This window comes from Cetorhinus maximus, unplaced genomic scaffold (genome assembly GCF_964194155.1).
Source record: "Cetorhinus maximus unplaced genomic scaffold, sCetMax3.hap1.1 HAP1_SCAFFOLD_1502, whole genome shotgun sequence".
Classification (NCBI taxonomy): Eukaryota; Metazoa; Chordata; class Chondrichthyes; order Lamniformes; family Cetorhinidae; genus Cetorhinus; species Cetorhinus maximus.
Genome location: NW_027597443.1, coordinates 30,703 through 56,188, shown reverse-complemented (window position 1 = coordinate 56,188; position 25,486 = coordinate 30,703). Strand labels below are relative to the sequence as shown.

The 25,486-nt window shown below is 44.8% G+C and overlaps 1 pseudogene across 1 annotated transcript in view; it reads right to left on the bottom strand.

Annotated features, from left to right (window-relative positions):
* Window positions 1–3,848: 3,848 nt before the first annotated feature.
* The window catches only part of LOC144676321 (uncharacterized), a 36,928-nt pseudogene continuing 15,290 nt past the window's right edge, over window positions 3,849–25,486 (bottom strand). Inside the window, exons 4-5 of the transcript XR_013575301.1 lie at window positions 16,794–17,704; window positions 3,849–4,347 (exon numbers count right to left, since the gene is read on the bottom strand). The product of XR_013575301.1 is annotated as an uncharacterized LOC144676321 (transcript). The remainder of the gene's footprint in view (window positions 4,348–16,793; window positions 17,705–25,486) is intronic.

Genomic DNA, 25,486 nt, shown 5'->3' with positions numbered 1-25,486 from the left:
TAAAAGGCATTTGATGCAATGCCAAGTAACAGGCTTGTCTGCAAAGTTTAAGTCCATGGGGCAGAGGCAGCATTGGCTGCGTGACAGGAAGCAACACGCATGGTGAACATGGAGCTCTGTTGAAGGGTCACGAGGACTCGAAACATCAACTCTTTTCTTCTCCGCCGACGCTGCCAGACCTGCTGAGTTTTTTCCAGGTAATTCTGTTTTCGTTTTGGATTTCCAGCATCCGCAGTAGTTTTTTGTTTTTATACGCATGGTGAACTGTTGCTTTTTCAAATTGAGGAAAAGTATACAGTGGGATCACAAGGGGTCGGTGGTCAGACCACTGATTTCTTGATATATATTAATGATCTCGACTTGTGTGTGCAGAGCAGCATTTCAAAATTTGCAAACGACACCAAATTTTCAAGTTGTCTTTACAGTGGGGAGAATGGTGATAAACCTCAAGAGGACACAGACAAGATGGTGGAATGGGCAGACAGGTGGCAGATAAAATTTCATTCAGAGAGGTGTGAAGTGATTCATTTTGGTATGAAGAACAAGGAGCGACAATATAAAATAAAGGATACAATTGTAAAAAGGTGCAGGAGCAGCGTAATCTGGGACTATATGTGCACAAATCATTGAAGATGGCGGGGCAGGCTGAGAAAGCAGTGAATAAAGCATGTGGAATCCTGGGCTTTATGAATACGGGAATAAAGTACAAAGTCAACCAAGTTAGAATAAACCTGAATAAAACACTGTTTTGGACCCAACTGCAGTATTGTGTCCAATTCTAAGCTTTAGGAAGAATGTGAGGCATTAGGGAGTGTGCAGGAAAGATCCACAAGAGGTTGGAACTTCAATTAGGTTCGGTGAAGTTAGGCTTGTTATGCTTATAAGGGGAACCATTCTCTTGCATCTTTTCTGGACCCTCTGTCTTCACTTCCTTCTGAAATTGTAGCCATTCAGTGGTGGTGGCATTAAAAACTTTCTTTCATGGAATGTGGGCAGGGACCGCATTTGTTGCCCTTGAAGCAAATGCTTGCCACACCATTTCAGAGGGCTATTAAGAGTAACCACATTTCAGTGTGGATCTGGAGTCACATGTAAGACCAGGTAAGGACGGCAGATTTCCTACCCGAAAGGACATTAGTGAACCGGATGGGTTTTTATAACAATCGACAATGGCTGAATTGTCACCCTTATTGAGACTCGCTTTCAATTCCAGATTAAATAATTGATTTTTAATCCCGCCAGCTGCTGTGGTGGGATTTGAACCCCGTGTCCCCAGAGCATCAAGCTGGTTTTCTGGATTATTAGTCCAGTAACATTCCCACCGTCTCCTCCAATATATATTTTATATATACATTGTTTTATCATGTTCCCACGTTTCAGTAACAATTGTTGAAATGTCTGCTCCACACCCACAGGCTTTCATCTGTTTAAAGTCACAAACAGAAACGTCCAGTTTTCCCCTGGAGTTTGAGACAAATCAGTTTTCAGAATGATGCAGAGTTTCAGCCAATGAGGGAGAGCCGGGCTCAGCCCCTCCCCTCATTCACTTTGATTGGCTGGAGGAGCAGCTGCTCCCATTCTACTCCTCCTATTGGTCCGGAACTGCGATAACTCAGCCGGGCATTGTGAGCTGACAGGTGAGAGGTCAGTGTCGGGGGGCGGGGTTTACAAATCCCGAATGCAGCCCCAGAGCCGAATCTGAACCAATGAACATTCTCCACTCTCACCATCCGCCGCTTCCGACTTCTCTCCGGCACCAACCTCCAGCAAAGAGAGCAGGAGGCTCCGAGCATGCGCTATCGACCCGGACAATCCGCGGCAGATAGAGCTGTTTCTGAGGCGCATGGGATTATGGGTATTCCGGCCGCCATTAGAGACCCAGTCTCAGTTAATCTTTGTCTGAATCTGGGAAAGCAAGGGGAAGATTCTGTTCGCATCTGTGGAAAGAAATAAAAAATAATTAATGTTACGGACTCGAAACGTTAACAGATTTTTTCTCTCTCCACATATACTGTTAGGCCTGCTGAGTTTTTCCAGCATTTTCTGTTTTTGTTTCAGGCTTCCAGCATCCGCAGTATTTTGCTTTTACTTTAAAGTTGTGAAGTCACCTGAGCCAAGTGAGATGCACCCAAGGGAGAAATAAGAGTGGAAGTTACAGAGGCATTGACCATAATAAATCATTGTGCCTTAGACTCAGGTGCCGAAGGACTAGAAAATTGCAAACGTTCCACCCTTGTTCAAAAATAGGTGTAAGGATAAGCCCAGAAACTGCAGGCCAGTTAGTTTAACTTCAGTGGTGGGAAACTTCGAGAAATTATAATTTGGACGAAGTTAACACTCACATGGACAAATGGAGGTTAATTAAGGGAAGACACCATGGACTTCTTATGGGAAAATAATGTTTTATTAACTTCCTGGAGTTTTTTGAAGAGGTAACAGAGAGGGTTGATGAGGGCAATGCTGTTGATGTGGTGTACATGGACTTTCAAAAGGCGTTTGGTACAGGGATGCACAACAGACTTTTACGCAAAGTTATAGCTCATGGAATAAATGGGACAGTAGCCACATGGATACGGAATTGGCTCAGTGGAAGGAAACAGAAAGTAGTGGTTAATGGATGTTTTTCAGGCTGGTGCAAGGTTTGTAATGGTGTTCCCCAGGGGTCAGTGTTGGTACTCGGGCATTCCCTGATATATATTAATGACCTAGATCTTGATGTAAAGGGAAACATTTCAAAGTTTTCAGAAGATGCAAAACGTTGAAGCATTGAGAACAGTGATGAGGACAGTGCAGAACTTCAAAAAGAAATCGACAAGTTGGTGGAATAGGGCAATCGTGTGGAAGATGAAGTTCAATGCAGAGAAATGTGAGGTGATACATCTTGGTAGAAAGAACATGAAGGGCAACATAAATTAAGGGGCACAACTCCAAACGGGTTGAAGGAGAAAGGAACCTGGGTGTATATGCCCATAAGTCATTGAAAGTGGCAGGAGAGTCATTGAGAGGGTGTTTATTAAAATATACAGTATCCTGGGATTACTCATAGGGGCATAGAGTACAAGAGCAAGGAGGTTATGTTGAATTTATATAAGTCACTAATTTGGCCTCAGGTGGTTTATTGCATCCATTTCTGGGCACCGCACTTCAGGAAGGATGTGAATGCATTGGAGAGGGCACTGTAAAGATTCGCAAGCCTGGCTCCTGGGAGGAAGAACAGTGCTTAGGAAAGTGAATTGGAGAAATCAGGACTGTTTTCATTAGAGAAAATAAAGTTTAGAGGAGATTTGATAGATGTTTTCAAGTGGGGGCTGGACAGAGCAGATAAGGAGAAACTGTTTCCACCGATCAAAGGACTGAGAACAGTTTTAAAGTGATCAGTAAAAGAATCAACAATGATATGAGGAAAAGCTTTTCACGCAGGGTCTGGAATGCTTTTTGTGGGAGTGTGGTGGAGGCAGGTCCAATTGAAGCATTCAGGAGGAAATTAGGCTGTTATCTGAAAAGGAAAAATGTACAGGTTTATGGTGAAAAGGCAGAAGAATAGGACTGGGTGAATTGCTCATTTGGAGAGCCAGTGCAGACACGATGGTCCAAATAGCCTCCTTCAGCGCCAAACCAAATCAGTGATGCGGTAAAAATTGATAATATTCGATAAAAATAAAAATTGAATTGAATGTGTTAGAGATATCAAAACGACTCAATACACTGTGTTTAATGCAAAACTGATTTATTTGAATTACATACAGAATCTGTAACTAGGCTGGAGTTTATTAACATCAGCAGAAACACACTTCAATGAATATGCTTCGGACAAAAATATCATTGGCAACTAAATCCAACAAGAGCAGTTACTTGTGAACTCGCTGGTGTCTCACTAGACTTGATAAGGGTACAAATCCCTTCCCACACTCGGAGCAGGTGAATGGTCTCTCCCTGGTGTGAACTCGCTGGTGTTGTAAAAGATGGAATGACTGAGTGAATCCCTTCCCACACTCGGAGCAGGTAAATGTTCTCTCCCCAGTATGAAACCGCTGGTGTCTAAGTAGATAGAATGACTGAGTGAATCCCTTCCCACAATCAGAACAGGTAAATGGTCTCTCCCCAGCGTGAACTCGCTGGTGTCTCAGTCGGTTGGATGAATCAGAAAATCCCTTTTTACACACTATGCAGGAAAACGGTCTTTCCCCAATGTGAACTCGCTGATGCTTCAGTCGGGAGAATGAATAAGTAAATCTCTTCTTGCACACAGAGCAGGTAAATGGTCTCTCCCCAGTGTGAACTTGCTGGTGTCTCAGCAGGCTGGATGACTGAGTGAATCCCTTCCCACACTCGGAGCAGGTGAATGGCCTCTCTGCAGTGTTAGTGAGCTGATGAATTTCCAGCTGGGATGGGTAATTGAATCCCTTCCCACAGACCCCACATTTCCATGGATTCTCTCCAGTGTGACTGCGGCTGTGGTTCGACAGGGCAGATGATTGGCTGAAGCCTCGTTCACACACAGAGCATGTGTACGGTTTCTCCCCACTGTGAACAGGGCTCTTAAAATCCATATTTAAAATACGATGATTTGTGGGTTACGATAAATTGGGTGACACCATCAGATCCTGACGTTATGTTGGCTTTGAGATTACGGACTGCAAACCCTGTGAAAATAGTTTAAAACAGGCAAAAGGGAGTGAGAGAGAACCCACAAAAACACAAAGGCAGGGTGTGAAATTGAGCTGTATGTGTGGGGCCGGCACAAGGAAAAAGTGACCACGAAAGCTGCTGCATTGTCATAAAAACTCAACTGGTTCACCAATATCCTTCTGGGAAGGGAACCTTCCACCCAGTCTGTGCCCACTCAACTCTACCAGAACTTTGGCAGAATCTCCCAATCCCTCATCCTCCACCCCTTAGAAGGACCAGGGTAGCAGGTAAATCACCTCCAAGTCACACGCTGCCCTGACTTGCCCGACATCCAGTGCTGGATGAACAGGAATTTCCTCCATTTAAATGTTGGGAAGACTGAAGTCATTATCTTCAGTCTCTGCTACAAACTCCATTCCCTAACCATCAATACCATCCATCTCTCTTGCAACTTACGAGGCTGAACCAGACTGTTCACAATCTTGGTGTCATATTTTCACCCCACGCTGAGCTTCTGACTTCGTATTGCGAAGACCATCTCTTTCCACCTCAGTAACTTCACTCCTGCCTCAGCCCATCTGCTGCTGAAAGTCATCAATTCCTTTGTTACCACCAAACTGGACCATTCCGAGCCAGCCACATAAACAATGGGGGTCATTAAAAACTCTGTTTCCCATGTCTTTGCTCGCAGTAAGTCTCGATCATCCAACACCTCTGTGCTCAGTGTGCTACATAGGCTCTTCGTTAAGCAGCACCTCAATGTTCAAATTCTCATCCTTGTTTTCAAATCCTTCAGTGACCTCGTCCCTCACTATCTCTATCATATCCTCCAATCTCCATCCCTCCCAGATATATGGGCTCATCTAATTCAGGCCTGTTGAGCATTCCTGATTTTAATTGACTCACTATTGGTGACCGAGCCTTCAGCTGCCCGGGCCATAAGCTCTGTCATTCCCTACTTAGACATCTCTGCCTCTCTCTCTTATCCTTTCAGACTTTCTTGAAATCCTACCTCTTTGATCAGGCTATTGATCATTTGCCCTGATATCTCCTCATGTGCTTCAGTGTTAAATATTCCAGTATAATATTCCAGCGAAATACTTTGGAACGTTTTATTCCAATCAGTGTGCTACATAAATGCAACTTGTTGTTGTTGATTTGGACATTTATCATCGCTCAGTGAAAATCCTGTAACTCCTTACCAATCAGCATTGTGGGAGCACCTTCATCACAGTGACTGCAGCGATTCAGGAAGAAGGCCCACCAACACCTGACCAACAGACAACTGGGGATTGACAATATCTGCTGGTCTTGTTAGTGACACCAAATACCAAGAATGGAGTTAACAAAAAAAATCTCGGATAAAACGGGACCGCAGAAATACTTGTTACTAAAACAACACTCTTAAATTGAATGGACAGTGTCTGTTTGTCAAACTGATCTCCCCCAGGATCTACCTCCCTTGACAGTCTCACACTGGAAATTGCTGGGTCCGACTGGGTTGCAAACTCCTCGGGGTTAAACCCAGCAGTTTCTCCTCCATCACAAAACTGATGCAACAAAAAAAGTCCCCTATCCAACACCCACCCTAATTCAAACCGGCTCCTAATTGGCCTGTCTGTGTTTCGAGACTCGGTTCTAAAAAACAATACACGAAAGCAAAGCTCTGCAAGGCTGGATCAGAAATTAAGAGATAAAATATTTTAAATATCCAGCAGATCAGACAGTATGAACAGATAAAGAAACATAAATTGGGGCTCAGGTCGCTGACCTGCCTTCAGGCTGCACGATAACTTTCGGCGACGGCCGCCGACTAATGGCGGGAAGTGTTCCCACAATGCTATGCGCCCTAGAAACCGCTCTAACTAAAAGTTGTTAATTTCCTGTTGGAAGGCCGATTACCGCAATCGGCAGGTAGCAACTTTGGCGCCGGGAGAGTCAAGGAGGTGAAGAACTGCAGCAAAATACCGGAGGACGATCACCCGCCATTATTACAGAACAAGAAGCCGCGCATCTGCGCTTGCGCACCCACATCAGGGCCGGGACTAACAACTGTCCCGCATCCAGAATCACCGGGACCTGCAGCCTGGAACTGGGAGTGGGAGAAGCGGGAAAAATCAGGAAAAACAATATAATCCAACACTCACAACAACCTCCAAACCACCTCCATTCCCGGGATAGTGAGACAGAGTTTAGAAACACTCACCAACACGATTCCAGTCAAACTTCCACGAGGAGAGGGGGAGCAGTGACTGTGCCTGCTCTGATATAGCCCCAGACCTGTCACTCAAACCCCCAACTCCGCCCAGTTCACAGCTCAACCTACCAGCTTGCAGCTTCCTGCACCTTGACCCCGCCCGGCCCAGGTGTGGGACAGTCCAAGGTGAGTCATTTGTGTTATCAGGACAGTGGGGGAGGGGTGAGCTCCAGCCCTGTGCTGTGTCCCAAATGGTTCCATCACCCCCTCCCCCAGGGCCCACTAAACACTGAATGCAGATGGCTGATGGACCTTGGGGATCCTCACTGGCCTGCACAGGTACATTATGCTGCTCCCCACCCCCGATACACTCTGTAAACAAGTTGTTTTTCTTTTTTTCTGCTGCCCCTTCACGTAAACATCTTGTTTCATACAAGTTTTGTTTGAGACTTGTTCAGGGCTTTGGGGCAAAGGCAGGGACGTGGCATTGGGTAAATTGTCCCTTCAGAGGCCTAATACAGACACGACTGGCTGAATGGCCTCCTTTTGCTGCAACTATTCTATGATTCTCTGACTTGTCTCCATCCCGCTGCTCCACTCAAAGTGATTCCCACCTTCTGCTTTTGTCCCTGGATCCCTGTTTAACCAAGTAATTATCTCTGCCCTCATTTGTTCCTTATTTCTTTGAGTCCTAGTTTTCCTTTCTTATTTCTCCCATTTGCTTCAGGTGCATTCAGACTGTTGTTATCGTGCCATTCACACCTAATCTAGAAACAGCTTTTGTGTTTTTAATTGTCCCATTACCACTCCCTTTGACCTTGCATTATGAAGCCTTTTGTCAGTTAATCTCTCTCGCCCTGCAGCCTTTCATAGACCTTCCCTTCTGTTCCTCTTCCACCTTTCAATGGCTCACAGACCTGAAACGTTAATTGTGTTTCTCTCTCTACAGATTCCTCCAGACCTGCTGATTGTTTCCAGTTTTTAACCTTTTCATTTCATATTTTAAGCATTGCAGTAATTTTCGTTTCTCCATTCCAAGCACTCTACCTGACATTATTAATAATTCAATTCAGTTATTCATAAATTAATTTATCTGTACTTTATGTCTTGAAAACTGATTATTTATTGAGCTATTTATCAGTTATTAGTGTCTTTAAATGTTACAATTTCACAACTTTTCACGATTTCCCCACACTTTCTGGCACTAATATTAAATCCTTAGTAATCTTAAATGGAAGGGTCAGCCCAGCATTGACAGACCAGTCAGTTTAACATCTTGTGTGGGAAAGCATTTAGAAGCGGCAATTCAGGTTAAAATTAGGTCACTTGTACAATTTGTTCAGGACAATCGCATTGAACTAAATTTCTTGAGTTTTTGATAAGGCAACAGAGAATGTTGATGAGGGTAACACGGTTGATGTACACATGAACTGCTAAACGGCATTTGATACAGTGCCAAGTAACAGGCTTGTCAGCAGAGTTAAAATCCATCGGGCAGAGGCAGCATTGGCTGTGTGACAGGCAACAACATGCATGGTGAACGGTTGCTTTTTCAAATTGAGGAAAAGTATACAGTGGGATCACAAGGGGTCGGTGGTCAGACCACTGATTTCTTGATATATATTAATGATCTAGACTTGTGTGTGCAGGGCTGCATTTCAAAATTTGCAAACAACACCAAATTTTCAAGTTGTGTTTACAGTGGGGAGGATGGTGATAAACCTCAATAGGACATAGACACGATGGTGGAATGGGCAGACAGGTGGCAGATAAAATTTCTTTCAGAGAGGTGTGAAGTGATTCATTTTGGTAGGAAGAGCAAGAAGTGGCAATATAAAATAAAGGATACAAGTGTAAAAAGGTGCAGGAGCAGCGTAATCTGGGGCTTTATGTGCACAAATCATTGAAGATGGCGGGGCAGGCTGAGAAAGCAGTGAATAAAGCATGTGGAATCCTGGGCTTTATGAATACGGGAATAAAGTGCAAAATCAACCAAGTTAGAATAAACCTGAATAAAACACTGCTTTGGACACAACTGCAGCATTGTGTCAAATTCTGAGCTTTAGGAAGAATGTGAGAGTGTGGAGGAAATATACACGAGAGATCAGAACTTCAATTAGGTGAGGTGAAGTTGGTTTGTTATCCTTGGAAGGGGAACCGTTTTCTTGCATCTTTTCTGGACCCTCTGTCTTCACTTCCTTCTGAAATTGTAGCCATTCAGTGGCGGTGGTGTTAAAAACTTTCTTTCATGGAATGTGGGCAGGGACAGCATTTGTTGCCCTTGAAGCAAGTGCTTGCCACACCATTTCAGAGGGCTATCAAGAGTAACCACATTTCGGTGTGGCTCTGGAGTCACATGTAAGACCAGGTAAGGACGGCAGATTTCCTCCCCAAAAGGACATTAGTGAACCAGGTTGGTTTTTATGACAATCGACAATGGCTGAATTGTCGCCCTTATTGAGACTCGCTTTCAATTCCAGATTTAATAATTGATTTTAAATTCCACCAGCTGCTGTGGTGGGATTTTAACCCCTGTCCCCAGAGCATCAAGCTGGTTTTCTGGATTATTAGTCCAGTAACATTCCCACTGTGGCACCGTCTCCCCCAATATATATTTTTATTTAATTGTAGCCAACAGTTGAGTATTTGTCTGTATTTTGTTCCATGTGGTTTCTATTCTGAGTTTCAGACAGTTTCTGTGCCAAGTGGACGAGGTGTTTAAAGTTCATTCATTTGCCCCTTTTCCATCTCCAGGTCCGGGAAAGACACAGAGAATAATGTCCCCTCATTAAGTATCTATTGATGAGACTGAGATGGACAATTCCCACTCCCCATCTTTCCGGTGGATAATGGATGCTCTGTTACATTTAGGTTTCTCTATAATTTGATTGCTAATTTTATTGAGTTTTTATATATTTATTTTCCCCAAGACCCAGACCCAGGGTAACGGCCGCCATCCTGTTTCAGCAGGGAGCAGGGCGCATGCGTGGCCTTCTTGTGGATGTAACAGTGAGTGAGTCCATGGGACATTTACATATTCAGGGTGAGAGGTGCTGATCCTCAACCTCTGGCGATACTTCAGCCTCACAATCCTAATCTCTGGCTGCCCAGTGTAAAGGGTGGGGGGCGGGGTGCTGGGTTTGTTAAATCAGAGAATCTTCTCCTGTAACTGTTCATGGGCCTGTTTAACACAGGGATTTCTAGATCCAGGATGGGTCTGGTCACACTGGCTGCCGACCTCTCTTCCATGGTCTTTGAACGTGCCCGGGTGTCCCTGGTGAGGGAACATGCAGTATCCACCGGTACGCTTGATACCTCCCACAACCGGTGGGCACCTCAGGGTACAGAGTGTCTCATAGACACTGGAAACAACAACCTGGTTGAGTTAGGAACGTTCCCTTTGCTTTTGCTGGGACTTTGTTGCTGATTTGAATTTCTTTCAGTTTGATTGGACCACATGTTTGGGTGAAGAATGTACCAAAGAAACTCGAATTTTCTGCTTTGAATTTCTATCCTGTACTTACAGTGAATATTTTTGTAAACTGCTTTTACAGGGTAGAAGAGGGAGATGATTTGCAGGTAGGAAACTCAAACCAAACATCACATCAAGATCTGACAGAGTCACTCGATTCAGCAGGAAACATAGAAAATAGGAGCAGGAGCAGGCCATTCAGCCCTTCGAGCCTGCTCCACCATTCATTATGATCATGGCTGATCATCCAACTCAATAACCTGCTCCCGCTTTCTCCCCATATCCTTTGATTCCTTTCGCTCCAAGAGCTATTTGTAACTCCTTCTTGAAAACATTCAAGGTTTTGGCCTCAACTACTTTCTGTGGTAGCGAATTCCACAGGCTCACCGCTCTCTGGGTGAAGAAACTTCTCCTCATCTCAGTCCTAAATGGTCTACCCCATATCCTCAGACTGTGAAACCTGGTTCTGGACTCCCCCATCGTCGGGAACATCTTTCCTGCATCTCCCCTGCCTGGCCCTGTGAGAATTTTATAGGTTTCTATGAGATCCTGCCTCATTCTCCTGAACTCCAGCGAATATAATCCTTACCAACTCCAACTCTCCTCATATGTCAGTCCTGCCATCCCAGGAATCAGTCTGGTAAACCTTCGCTGCACTCTCTCTATAGCAAGAACATCCTACCTCAGATAAGGAGACTAACACTGCAGACAATATTCCAGGTGTGGTCTCACCAAGGCCCTGTATAATTGCAGCAAGACATCCCTGCTCCTGTGCTTGAATGCTTTCGCTATGAAGGCCAACATACCATTTGCCTTCTTTACCGCCTGCTGCACCTGCATGCTTACCTTCAACAACTGGTGTACGAGGACACCCAGCTCTCGTTGCACATTCCCCTCTCTCAATTTATAGCCATTCAGATAATAGTATTCCTTCTTGTTTTTGCTACCAAAGTGGAAATCCTCACATTTATCCAAATTATATTGCATCTGCCATGCATTTGCCTACTCATTCAGCTTGTCTAAATCACACTGAAGCATCTCTGCATCCTCCTCACTGCTCACCCTCCCACCCAGCTTTGTGTCATCTGCAAATTTGGAGATATTACATTTAATTCCCTCATCTAAATCATTGATATATATTGTGAATAACTGGGGTCCCAGTACCTATCCCTGCGCTACCCCACTAGTCACTGCCTGCCTGCCATTTGGAAAAAGATCCATTTATTCCTACTCTTTGTTTCCTGTCTGCCAACCAGTTTTCTATACCTCTCAAAACACTACCTCCAATCCTATGTGCTCTAATTTTACATGCTGATCTCTTATGTGGGACTTTGTCGAAAGCCTTTTGAAAGTCCAAGTAAACCACATCCACTGCTTCCCCCTCATCAACTCCAGTAGTTTCATTCTCGAAACATTCCAGTAGATTTGTCAAGCATGATTTCCCTTTCATAAATCCACGCTGACTCTGTCCCATTCTGCCACTTTATTTTTCCAAGTGCTCAGCTATTAAATCTTTTATAATGGACTCTAGAATTTTCCGCACTACTGACGTCAGGCTGACTGGTCTATAATTCCCGACGTTGGACCTGAATATCATTGATCTTTGACTGTGGAAGGAGAAATATTTGTCTTTTCTGTCTGTGGGAAAAGATTTCAAACGTCAGTGTGACTGGGAAAGCACCGAGACACAGACACGCCTGAGTGAGAGTGCTCCAGTGAACTGACTGTGGAAAGAGTTTTAACCTGTTACACCATCTGAAAAAAACATCTCACCGTTCACAGCGGGGAGAAACTGTGCAAGTGTTCTGTGTGTGGACAAGGATTCAACTGATCGTCCAACATGGAGAGACATGGGGACACCAACACCATGGAGAGACCGTGGAAATGTGGGGACTGTGGGTTAGGATTCAGATCCCCATCTGTGCTGGAAACTCATCAGTGCACTCACACTGGGGAGAGGCCTTTCATCTGCTCCGAGTGTGGGAAGGGATTCTACTAACTCTACTAACCCACCTCACTTCACATCAACTTGTTCACTCACACATGAGACCTTTTAAATGTTGCGACTATGAGAAGTGCTTTAAAAGCAAAAGGAATCTGCTGATACACCAGCGAATTCACACTGGGAAGAGGCCATTAACCTGCTCTGACTGTAGGAAGGGATTCACTCAGATAAGTACCCTCACTTCACATCAACTTGTTCACTCTGACAAGAGATCTTTTAAATATTCTGACTGTGAAAAGTGCTTCAAAAGCAGAAAGATTCTGCTGACACGCCAGCAAGTTCACACTGGGCAGAAACCATTCAACTGCTCCAAGTGTGGGAAGAAATTCACTCAACTAACCCGGTTCACACCACATCAACGTGTTCACTCTGAAAAGAAACCTTTTAAACGTGCCGACTGTGTGAAAAGCTATAAAAGCAAAATGGGTCTGCTGACACACCAGCGAGTTCACACTGGAGAGAGGCCTTTCACTTGCTTCATGTGTGGGAAGGGATTCATTCACCCATCCCTCAGGCTGACACACCAGCGAGTTCACACTGGAGAAAGGCCATTCACCTGCTCCGTGTGTGGGAAAGGATTCAGTCATTCATCCACCCTGCAGAAACACCAATGTATTCACAAGTGACTCCCGGGGTTGGATTCTGCTGTTATTGCTGTTGTTAATCACATCCAGGACTGAACCATGCTCTTTCCGACAGTTGGGGTTTGTTTCTGCTGATGTTAATTATCCCTGTCACTGGGCTGGAGTTTAATATCCTGGATAAAGGTTAAATCAATCAGCTTTGTGTCAAACATTGTCGACATATTAGTCGAGGCATTGAATGCAAGAGCAGGGACGTTATGATGGAGCAGTAGAAAGCATTAGTTAGGCCACATTTGATGTACTCTGTGCAGTTCTGTTTGCCGCACTATAGGAAGGATGTGATTGCAATGGAGATGGTGCAGAGGAGATTCACTCAGGATGTTGCCTGAGCTGGAGAGTTTCAGCTATGAAGAGAGACTAGATAGGCTGGGGTTGTTTTCCTCAGTGCAGAGAAGGTTGAGAGGGTACCTGATAGAGGTGTACAAAATTATGGGGGGCATAGATAGGGTGGATAGGAAGACATTTTTCTCTTTAGTGGAGGGGTCAATACTCAGGGGGCATAGATTTAAGGTAAAGGGCAGAAGATTTAGAGGGGATTTGAGGATTTTCTTTTCACCCAGAGGGTGAGGGCTATCTGGAACCTGCCGGTGAAGCCTACATCCTGTGAATAAATTTTTTAAGAAAGACAACACTTTCATCCCAGAAATGAACTGAGTGATGCTTCTCTGAAATGCTTCTAATACAACTCTATCCATCCTCAAGATTACCCATAACTATGTTATCATAAGGTGCAAATGGTACGAGCTGGGACTTGGTCTTTCTTATTTTTCAATCCATTTGCAAACAGAATCTCCCCCTCCCTTCCCCAGATTCAGGCAATGATTAACTGAGACTCAGTCTCTAATGGTGGCCTTAAAAGTGGATAAATCCCCTGGCCCAGGTGAAATGAGGAACTCAGTTCCTGAGGGAATGGTAGAGGCAGGAACCCTCACAACATTTAAGAAGTATTTAGATGAATACTTGAAACACCACAGCTTACAGGGCTACGGGCCAAGTGGTGGAAAATGGATGAGAGGAGATGGGGTTTGATGACGAGCACTGCAGGAATTCACCAAGGCTCCTTCAACAGCACCATCCAAACTCATGATCAATAACATCTAGCAGGATAAGGGCAGCAGATAGCTGGGAACACCGCCACCTGGAAGTTCCCCTCCAAGCCACTCATCATCCTGATATAGAAATATATTGCCATTCCTTCACTGTGGTTGGGTCAAAATCCTGGAACTCCCTTCCTAACAGCACTGTGGGTGTACCTACACCACATGGACTGCAGTGGTTCAAGAAGGCAGCTCACCACCACTATCTCAAGCGCAACTAGGGATAGGAACAAATGCTGGCCCAGCCAGCGAAGCCCATATCCCATGAATGAATAAAAAATAAACAGAACACGAGTGATTATTGTGGCCTGTAGAATGAAACAACGCCTTAAATTATCAAGGCATTTACACATATTCCACAGAAAAATTGTCTCTCAAACATTCAGGAAAGAATTAAACACATTGAACATATCAAAGTGAGTCAAATTAATTTGAAGAAGGAAATAGAATCTGGATTTAGAAAATATCCACGAAATGGTTGCAGGTGAACAGAGCTGGAGAATCTATAAAATCTGTGCATGAACTTTTCTTTGAACCGGATGTAATTACAACATGTCTATAATTTAGAATTGTGTGAGATGATCGGCAGATGGGGAGGATGAATCTAAGTCGATAGTTATCACATTTTAGTGGGAAAGTTTTGACATTTATTCTTGGTGGCAGCTCAAGTGTTTGTGTTGCTGATTCTGATCATTCTAGAAGCTTTAGCATGTTATCTATGGTTTTTCATCAAGAAATTAGGGAAACAAGCTCGGAGCTTAGAAGTAGTGAGGTTAGTCAGGAATCAGTTGTGAGAAATCAATAAGGATATTCCCTTCTCAAGCTGGGGAGATCTGTGCGAAATCACTGTCTAATAACCTTATAAAATCTTCAGAAATTGATTGAACATTACAGAAATAGCTCTCTCTCTCTCCCTTGTTTAGGAAGAAAGATTCCTGGCTTGATAAACATCGGACAATGTATCCCTATGATAACTCATCGGGATGGTCTCAGTAGTTACGGGATGGAATTTGTAGTAGTGATTGAAGACAATGGCTTTTGTCTTCAATTTTTAATTGGAGGAATTTTATGCTCATCCAGTATTGGGTGTGGGATAAGCAGTTGGATAATTTAGTAACAGTGGAGGAATGGAGAGGGATGGTGGTGAGGTAGAGCTGGGTGTTGTCAGTGTACATGTCAAAACTAACACGGTTTTGGATGATGTCACCTAGTGGCAGCATGGAGATGGGAAATTGGAGGAGGCAAAGAGAGATCCTTTTTTTAGGATTGGTCAGGATGGTGGATTTCAGCGTGAGAGGGACAGTACCACGAGAGAGACAAAACTGTGAATAATATCAGCTGACATGGAGAAGTTGGGTGATCAGTGGTTCAGTGAGAGTGGGGTCAGTACAGCAGAAAGTGGGTCTCATGGACAAGGTGAGCAGTGAGATGGCACGAGGGGAGGTGGGAGAGAAACTGGAGAAAGATGTGGGTTCAGGGCTCAGACAAGGGGGAATTTTAAAGGAAGTTTGTCCCGGTGGGCTAGTGGAAGGGAGGGAAGCAGCAGAGGCAGCTGATCGGATTGTCTCAATCTTAGTGATAAGGAAGCTCCATGGGCAGAATTTTGCCCTTGGCGTGCGGGCTTGGTGGGGCGAGTGGGGCAGTTGGGAAGCTGACCGCTGCCTGCAATCAGGCCCGGAAGGCAATTTCATGCTGGGGGCCAATTAAGTCCTGCGCTGCGTGAAACGTGAGCAGCAGTGCTCAGCACTGCCTGTGCGGTCAGGGGGAGGAGTGCGAGCTGGGCGAGTGTCACCTTTGTGCATGCACGCGAGAGCGAGCTACATAATCTCCCTGAGGCAGAGAGCTGTCTCAGGGAGATGGAATGACTTGAAAAAATATATATTAAAGATTTTATACATGTTATGAACCATGTCCCCTCATGTCACTCTGTCACATGAGCAGGGAGATGTTTTAAATTAATAAGATAAAAGCAAAATACTGCAGAGTAGTACTTCTTCAAGGTTGGCATTCCTGGAAGAGAAGTGGCAGTGAATTAAATACGATAAAAGCAAAATACTGCAAAATACTTTTGCAAAGAAGCAAAACTCTGTTTGTCTCTCCAGAAACGCTCTTGGACCTGCTAAGTTTTTCCAGCATTTTCTGTTTTTGTTTCATGCTTTTAATTCAAGTGTAAAATTTGATTTGCTTCAGGCGACCTCGTCCCGCCCATGGATGAGGTTTCCTGAAAAAGGTAAAGGTCGCTTGGCCTTTTCGCCCGCCCGCCAACCATTAGGTTCGATGGGCAGCGTAAATTTGAATTTAATTAACTTCTTAGTGGCCTTACAGGCTTCTTAATTGTCGGTGAAATATTGCGGGACTGCGCGATGACGTCGGGACGCTCGCCCACCCAGCGTAATTTTCTGCCCCATGAGCTCCTCACACTTGTTGTTGGAGGTGAGGATGGAGGAGACGGGGGTGAGGAAGAGCCCTTCAAAAGGAACTAACTTGTGTCTGAGAGATTAAAAACACTTGATACACGCTGAGTTTAACACAAAGCCGATTTATTTGACTTTTATTCAAAATATTACTCCCGATATCTGACCTGGAGTTTATTAACATCAGCAGAAAGAGACCCCAATGAACATGGTTCAGTCCTGGATGTGATTTCACAACAACATCTAATCAGTGTAGTTACTTGTGAACTCGCTGGTGTCTCTGTAAATGGTATTAGCGAGTGAATCCCTTCCCACACCCAGAACAGGTGAATGGCCTCTCCCCAGTGTGAACTCACTGGTGTCTCAGCAGATGAGATAAGCAAGTGAATCCCTTCCCACACCTGGAACAGTTGAACGGCCTCTCCCCAGTGTGAACTCGCTGGTGTGTCAGCAGATTGGATGACTGAGTGAATCCCTTTCCACACTTGGAGCAGATGAACGGCCTCTCCCCAGTGAGAACCCGCTGGTGTGTCAGCAGGCAGGATGACTGAGTGAATCCCTTCCCACACTCAGAGCAGGTGAACGGTCTCTCCCTAGTGTGAACTTGCTGGTGTTCAGCAAGTTGAGATGACCACCTGAACCCAGTCCCACAGTGAGAGCACCTGAATGGTCTCTCGTCAGTGTGAATGCGTTGATGACACATCAGCGCCCCAGAGCTTTTATAGCATTTCCCGCAGTCTGGACATTGAAAGGGCCTCTCATCAGTGTGAACTCGCTGGTGTCTCAGCAGGCTGGATGAGGTAATGAATCCCTTCCCACACTCAGAGCAGGTGAGCGGCCTCTCCCCTGAGTGAGTTCGCTGGTGTCCTGTGAGATGAGATGAACATCTGAATCCAGTCCCACAGTGAGAGCACCTGAACGGTCTCTCGTTAGTGTGAACACGCTGATGACGCATCAGTTCCTCAGACCCTCTCCAGCACTTCCTACAGTCTGAACATTTAAAAGGCCTCTTATCAGTGTGAACTCGCTGGTGGGTCTTCAGGCTGGATGACTGACTGAATCCTTTCCCACACTGGGAGCAGATGAATGGTCTCTCCCCAGTGTGAGTGCGGCGATGAGTTTCCAGCTTAGACGGGTATCTGAATCTCTTCCCACAATCCCCACATTTCCACGGTATCTCCCTATTGTGAACGGTGCCTTTTCCTTCCATGTTCAAAATCCGATGATATTTAGGTTTCAATAGATCCTGATGTGATGTTTGGTTTCAGTTTCCTGACTGCAAATCCTCCCCTTCTAATACCCTGTGAAATTGATTTAAAACAGAAAAAAGGGAGTGAGAGGGAACCCACAAAAACACAAAGGCAGGTTGTGAAATTGAGCTGAATGAATCTGGGAATTTGTGGAGCCGGCACGAGGAAAAAGTGAACATGAAAACTGCTGGATTGTCATAAAAACCTAACTGGTTCACTCATGTCCTTCAGGGAAGGGAACCTGCCACTTGGTCTGGGCCTACACAAGACTCTGGACTCCATTGGAGCAAATAGAGAGAGAGGTGGGAGAGGCACGGATAAAGCAGAGGGATAAACTCTAAATCTCCATCTCTAGAAGGACCAGGGTAACAGGTGTAGGCGAACACCATCACCTCCAAGTTCCCCTCCAACTCACACACCGTCCTGACTTGTCTGACATCCAGCACTGGATTAACAGAAATTTCCTCCATTTAAATATTGAGAAGACGAAAGCCATAGGCTTCGGTCCCCGCTACAAATTCCACTCCATAGCCACTGGCTCCAAACCTCTACTTTGCTGGGAGTTGGAGCGGAGCGGACCTGTGGGAAATACTCGGGAGATGAGAAATGCCGATAAATATAGACCGGGGACTCGAGTGAGGCCTACCTTGCTGGGAGTCAGAGCTTAGCGGACCTGCATGAGACAGTAGGGAGCTGAGCAACACCTACAAATACAGACCGGATTTGAGTGAGGAGCGCCTATAAATACAGACCGGGGATTTGAGTGAGGAACGCCTATAAATACAGACGGGGTATTTGAGTGAGGAACGCCTATAAATACAGACGGGGTATTTGAGTGAGGAAAGCCTATAAATACAGAGTGAGGATTTGATTGATGAACGCCTATAAATACAGACGGGGTATTTGAGTGAGGAACGCCTATAAATACAGACTGAGGATTTGAGTGAGGAACGCCTATAAATACAGACGGGATATTTGATTGAGGAACGTCTATAAATACAGACTGGGGATTTGAGTGAGGCACGCCTATAAATACAGACTGGGGATTTGAGTGAGGAGCGTCGAAAATACAGACTGGGGATTTGAGGGAGGAGCGTCTATAAATACAGACTGGGGATTTGAGTTAGGAGCGTCTATAAATACAGACCGGGGATTTGAGTGAGGAATGTGTATAAATACAGAGTGAGGATTTGAGTAAGGAACATCTATAAATACAGAGTGGGGATTTGAGTGAGGGGTTGCATTGTTAATCAAAGAGGGCATTGGTGCAATAGTTAGAGATGACCTTGGATCAGGAGATCAGGATGTAGAATCAGTTTGGGTGCAGATGAGGAATAGTAGGGGAAAAATAGTCATTAATGGGAGTGGTTGATGGGCCCCTCACAGCAGCCATAGTGTAGGACAAAGTATTCAAGAGAAAATATTGTGTGCTTGTGATAATCGGACGGCAATAATCATGGGTGATTTTAATCTACACATTAACTGGAAAAATCAGATTGGCAGTAATAGCCTGAATGAGGAGTTCTTAAAATGCTTTTGAGATAGTTTCTTAGAGCAGCATGTTCAGGAGCCAATCAGAGAGCAGGTTATATTTGACTTGGTATTGTGTAATGTAACAGGATTAATTAATGACCTCAGAGTAAGGGCACTGCTAGGTAGCAGCGAGCACAATATGGTTGAATTTTACATCCAGTTTGAAAAGGAGGAAAGTGGGTCAAAGACTAGTATCTTAAACTTAAATAAGGGCAACTATGTGGGGATGAAAGCTGAGCTAGCCAAAGTGAAATGGGAAACTAGCCTAGTGGATAGATGAATAGAGAAGCAGTGGCAGACATTTAAGGGAATATTTCAGAGTATTCAGAATTAGTACATTCCTACCATAAAGAAAAATTATAAGGGGAGGACCCATCAGCTGTGGCTAACTAAAGAAGTTAAAGAAAGCAAAGAGCTTAAGGAAAAAGCAGACAACTCTGCAAAGATGAGCAGCAGGACAGATGATTGGACAGAATATAAAGAACAGTCGAAAATGGCTAAAAGGTTAATCAGGAGAAAGAAATTAGAGTGTGAGAGGAAGTTGGCTAGAAATGTAAAATTGGATAGCAAGAGTTTCTACAGGTGCTTAAAAAGGAAAAGAGTGAGCAAAGTGAGTGTTGGTCCTCTACAGGGTGACAGTGGGGAGTTAATAGTAGATAAGGAAATGGTGGAAGAAATGAATAATATTTTGCTTCTGTGTTCAATATAGAGGATACAAAAAACATTCCAGTAATAGCTGCAAATCAGAAGGTGACAGGAGAAAGGAACATGGCGAAATTGAACTCACTGGGGAAATGGTACTGAGCAAATTGAAGGAGCTGCCGATGTCAAGTCTCTGGGACCCAATGAACTACATCCTAGGGACTTAAAAGAGGTGGATAATGCAGTAGTCGGTGCGCTGGTGTTAATTTTCCAAAATTCGCTCAATTCTGGAAAGGTTCCGTCAGATTGGAAAGTAGCAAATATAACCCCTCTATTCAAGAAGGGAGGGAGGCAGAAAACAAGAAACTATAGGCCAGTTAGCTTGACGTCTGTCGTGGGGAAGTTATCAGAATCATTCATTAAGGAGTTTATAGCTGGGCACTTAGAGCAGACAATTCTCATTTCTATGGAACATTATTTCCTATCTTCTTCTCCCAAAGCTGCAAATCCCTGTCCCACACATTCTCCCTCCTCCCTGTGCTGAAGCCAAACAGAGTTTTGGATAATTCTTCCTGTATCTTTTAAACAAATTTGTCCAACTGAAGATAACAATATGTTTCATCATTCACTTCAGTCATTACTCATGACAAAACATTAATCTGAAACTCCCTGACCGACCACACAGAATAGCAGACGTTCACCTTGTGTCCAAAACTTACTATGTGGAGATTTAATGAGTGATTGTGAAGGTGGTTTCTCCAAACCTCCCAGGATTTCCTTCCTTCCTTCTCTCCCTCTCTAACTAAGTTAAACCTGGGATCAGTCTCATGGTCTATTCTGGTTACTGCTTCTCTTCCTGATGACTAATTAACTCCAATTAAATACTGAGAAGACTGAAGACACTGTTTTCAGTCCCTGCTCCAATCTCCATTCCCTAGATACCATCTCCATCCTTCTCCCTGGGAACAGTCTGAGATTAAACCAGTCTGTTTATAAACTCAGTGTTACATTTGATCTCGAGATCAGATTCTGACCTCATATCTGTGCCATCACTAAAATCGCCTGTTTCCACCTCTGTAACATTACCCGCCCTCACCCTGTCTCAGCGCATCTGCTGCTGAAACCCTCATCACTGCCGTTGTTACCTCCAGACTTGAACGACTATCCCAACACACTCCTGGCTGGTCTCCCACATTCTGCTCTCCGTAAATGTGAAGCCATCCAAAAGTCTGCTGTCCATGTCTTCACTCGTAGCAAGTCCTGTTCCTCTGTCACCCTCTGCTTCCTGACCTGCCTTGGATCCCGGTCAAGCAACAGCTTGATTTTAAAATTCTCATCCTTGTTTTCAAATCCCTCCATGGTCTCGCCCCTCCCTTTCTCTGTAATCTCCTCCAGCCCCACAACCCTCCGAGATATCTGCACTGCTCAAATTCTGATAGCTTGTACATTCTCCATTTTAATCACTCCAGCATTAATGACCTTGCCTTATGTTCCCTCGTTCCCAAATTCTGAAATTCTCTCCCTACACATCTCCCTCTGTCTACCACATTTTCCCCCTTTAAGACACTTGAGTATTGCTAAAAAAAGAGACATTCTGTTGAAACCTTTTCTCTTGCACTCATCAGGACAGACGCAAGAACATCAAATTTCAAAGATTATAAGTCGGGCTCATAATGTGGCTCATTTATGCTTGCTAGAAGCTACATTTTTTCACTGTCCACTGCAGACAGAAGGTGCATGTCCAGGGATGGGGCCGTTTGTCCAATAAAACAAAAGCATGGAGGATGATCGCTCTTTGATGCATTCTCCATGGCAATGCCTTGACCAATCAGAGCTGACTGGCCAACCAGTCAACACCGTTTCCTTGTGCAGCATAAGTTGTTATTTGCTGAGAAATTTGTTTTTTTTGCATCTGTCCAGAGGAGTGCAACATGAAATATCAGCAATATGTCTCCCTTTTTCAGCAATACTTAAATTCTGTACTGCTGAGTGACTGTGGGTTTATAATTCTATTGTTGCTGATCTAAAACTCCAGGTGAACACACATTTTATGAACGTCTCCCTCGGGCTGTTGCTCATTGTTCCCGTGAGGATGGCGGCCGCGCATGCGCTCTGTAGAACTTTGACCCATCAAGATGGCCGCGCATGCGCCCATTCTCACATTGCCCCTATAAAGATGGCGGCCGTTAACTCGGGCCTTTCTCCCGCAGCTCCGAGCAAACCCGGGACCGGCGGCTCCTTATTGAGGGTTTGGGGCCGACACCGTGAGTTTATGAAGCTTCCAAATTCACCCGTCAGCCCTATCTCTGTTCACGGGTTTATTTTCGGTTCTGCATCCGCACTCGGTCTTTGTTAAACCCGCATTTTAAATCCGCTCGCTCGAGCTCACTTACCGTCTGTCTCCACGGACTGCGCATGTTCCGACTTCAAATGATTGGCGGCAGCTCAGAACCAAAACGAAGAAGGGGCGGGATTGGATGACCGAGAGGGAGCAGCTGGTCCTCCAGTCAATCGGAGTGAGAGGGGCGGAGCATGCTGGGAGTGGAGCATGCGCAGTGTGGGCTCGGGACCGGGATGAAGGCGGTGGATTTTTTCCCCCAATAATTGATATAGATTTTTCTTTTCCCACTTATTTCCATTATTTTTAAACGTATTTCCATCCATTGTTTTATCTCTACCTTTTAGCCTTTTTCAATTCCTTCCCCCCACCCCCACTAGGGCTGTCTGTACCTTGCTCGTCCTGCTTTCTACCCTTAATTAGCACATTCCTTAGATAATATCACCACCTTCAACACCACTTTGCTCTTTTGTCTGTGACATCTTTTGCTTATCTCCACCTATCACTGGCCCTCTATCCAGCTCTACTTGTCCCGCCCCCCCTAAACCAGCTTATATTTCACCTCTCTTCTATTTTTACTTAGTTCTGTTGAAGAGTCATATGGACTCGAGACGTTAACTGTTTCCTCTCAGCAGATGCTGTCAGACCTGCTGAGTTTTTCCAGGTATTTTTGTTTTTGTTGCGGTGGAATTTAAAGTCCAGCGGGTGAGAAAGGGCCGAGTGCAGGAGAGGAATGGAGCCGGAGGGTGGACTGGGAGGGTTCACACACACCCGGTGTAGGACTCCAAACCCGGATTAGAAACTCCCGGAGCCCAGTTTATACCGAGTGTTTGGAAACTCCTTTTACAGGGGGTTAGAAGGGGAGGATTTACACACAGCAAACTCAAACCCAGAGAAATGTTTGTCTCTTTGGACTGACTTGCTGAAACACATTGAATTCACACTGGCTAGAGGCTGTTCAGTTGCTCACAGTGTGGTAAGAGGTCTAGGCCATCATCCGAACTGCTGGGACACCAGCACATTCTCACTGACAAGAGACCTTGTGAGAAAAGGTGTGGGGAAATTTGCTAGTGCTGTCGGTGGGCTCTTAAACTAATTTGGCATGGGGGTGGGATACTGAGTGGAGGTATAGTAGGGGGTGATGTACATACAAGAATATAAGAAAAAACAAGTCAGTCTGGAAGGCAAGGTGTACATAGTCAAGTTAAGGCACAAGGCAACATGGCAAGGCTGGATGACATTTCTTTTAATGTAAGGCGTGTTGTGAGTAAGGCAGATGAGTTGCCGATGCTGATTAACACATGGGGATGTGATATCATTGCTATCACAGCGACATGGCTGAGGGAGGGGCAGGATTGGCAGCTCAATATTCCACGATTTAGAATCTTCATGTGAGACAGGAGGTTGTAAAAGAGATGGTGGTGTCACAATATTGATCAAGGAGTCAATTACTGTAGTATGGAGGGATGGTATCTTGGAAGGTTCCTTAAATCAGGCCATATAGGTAGAACTTAAAAATAAAAAGGGGGCAATGACATTGTTGGGAGCATACTATAGACCCCCAAACAGTCAGGGAGAGATAGAAGGGCAGATATGTAGGAAAATCTCAGAAGTGTCAAAATAATAGGGTAATAATAGACGGGGATTTCAACTTCCCCAATATTAACTGGGATAAACAAAGTGTGAAAGACTTTGAGGGGGCTGAATTCTTCAAATGTATCCAGGAGAGATTTTTAAGCCAGCACATAGAAAGTCCGACAAGAGAGGTGCTGGACCTTCTTTTACAGAACAAAGCTGGGCAAGTTGTAGAAGTGTCAGTGGGGGAGCAGTTCTGTGATAATGACCATAACTCAGTAAGATTTAAGTAGTTATGGAAAAGGACGAAGATGGATCGAAAATAAGGGTTTTGAATTGGGGGAAAGCCAATTTCAACATAAGACAGGACCTGGCCAAAGTGGACTGGGAGCAGCTACTTGTAGGAAAATCAACATCAGAGCAGTGGGAGTCATTCAAAAAGGAAATAGTGAGAGTGCAGGGCCAACATTTTCCCACAAAGGTCCAACAAGTCCAGAGAAACCGGGATGTTAAGGAATTGACAGGATTAGATAAGGGGGGGTAAAAGGGAAGTTTATGGTCCATACCGAGGGCTCAAAACAGCAGGAGCCCTTGATGGGTAGAGAAAGTGCAGGGGGTTACTTAAAAAAGAAATTAGGAAGGTGAAGAGGGGCCATGAAAAAGACAGCTGGGTGAAGTAAGTTAAAATCCAAAGGCATATTATAAGTATATTCAGGGCAAGAGGATCAGCAGGGAAAGATTAGGGGCCATCAGGGAGCAAAATGGCAATCTGTGTGAGGAGCTGGAAGATGTAGATGAGGTTTTAAATGCGTGCTTTGCATCTGTATTAACTATACAGAAGGACGATGTAGATATCAGGGAGGGGGATTGTGATACACTTGAACAAATGAGTATTGAGTGGGAGGAGGTATTAGCGGTTTTATTGGGCCTTAAAAGTGTATTAATCCCCAGGCCCAGATGAGATGTATGCCAGGTGCTGTGGGAGGCAAGGGAGGAGATTGCATGGGCCCTGACATTAATTTTCAAATCCTCTCTGGCCACAGGAGGGGTGCCAGAGGACTGGAGGACAGCTAATGTGGTACCATTATTAAAGAAGAATGGTAGGGATAAACCAGGGAGCTAATAGGCCAGTGATTCCAACATCAGTGGTAGGGAAACATTCTGAGGGACAGAATTAATCCCCACGTGGAGAGGCAAGAATTAATCAAGGATAGTCAGCAAGGCTTTGTCAGTGAGAGCTCATGTCTAACAAATTTGATTGAATTTTTCGAGGAGGTGACGAGGTGTGTCGATGAGGGTAGTTCAATTGATGTAGTCCACATGGAATTCTCTAAGGCTTTTGACAAGGTCTGGCATGGGAGACAGGTCCAGAAGGTAAGAGCCCATGTGATCCAGGGCAATTTGGCAAATTGGATCCAGAATTAGCTCAGTGTCAGGAGGCAGAGGGTGATGGTCAAAGGTTGTTTTTGTGACTGGAAGCCTGTGTCCAGTGGCGTACTGCAGGGTTTGGTGCTGGGTCCCTTGTTGTTCTTCGTGGACATTAATGATGTAGACATGAATGTAGGAGGTATGATCAGTAAGTTCACAGGTAACACAGAAAAATCACTAGTGTGGTAAATAGCGAGGAGGAAACCCTTAGACAACCGGACGATATAGACGGGCTGGTCAGATGGGCAGAAGTGTAAAATGG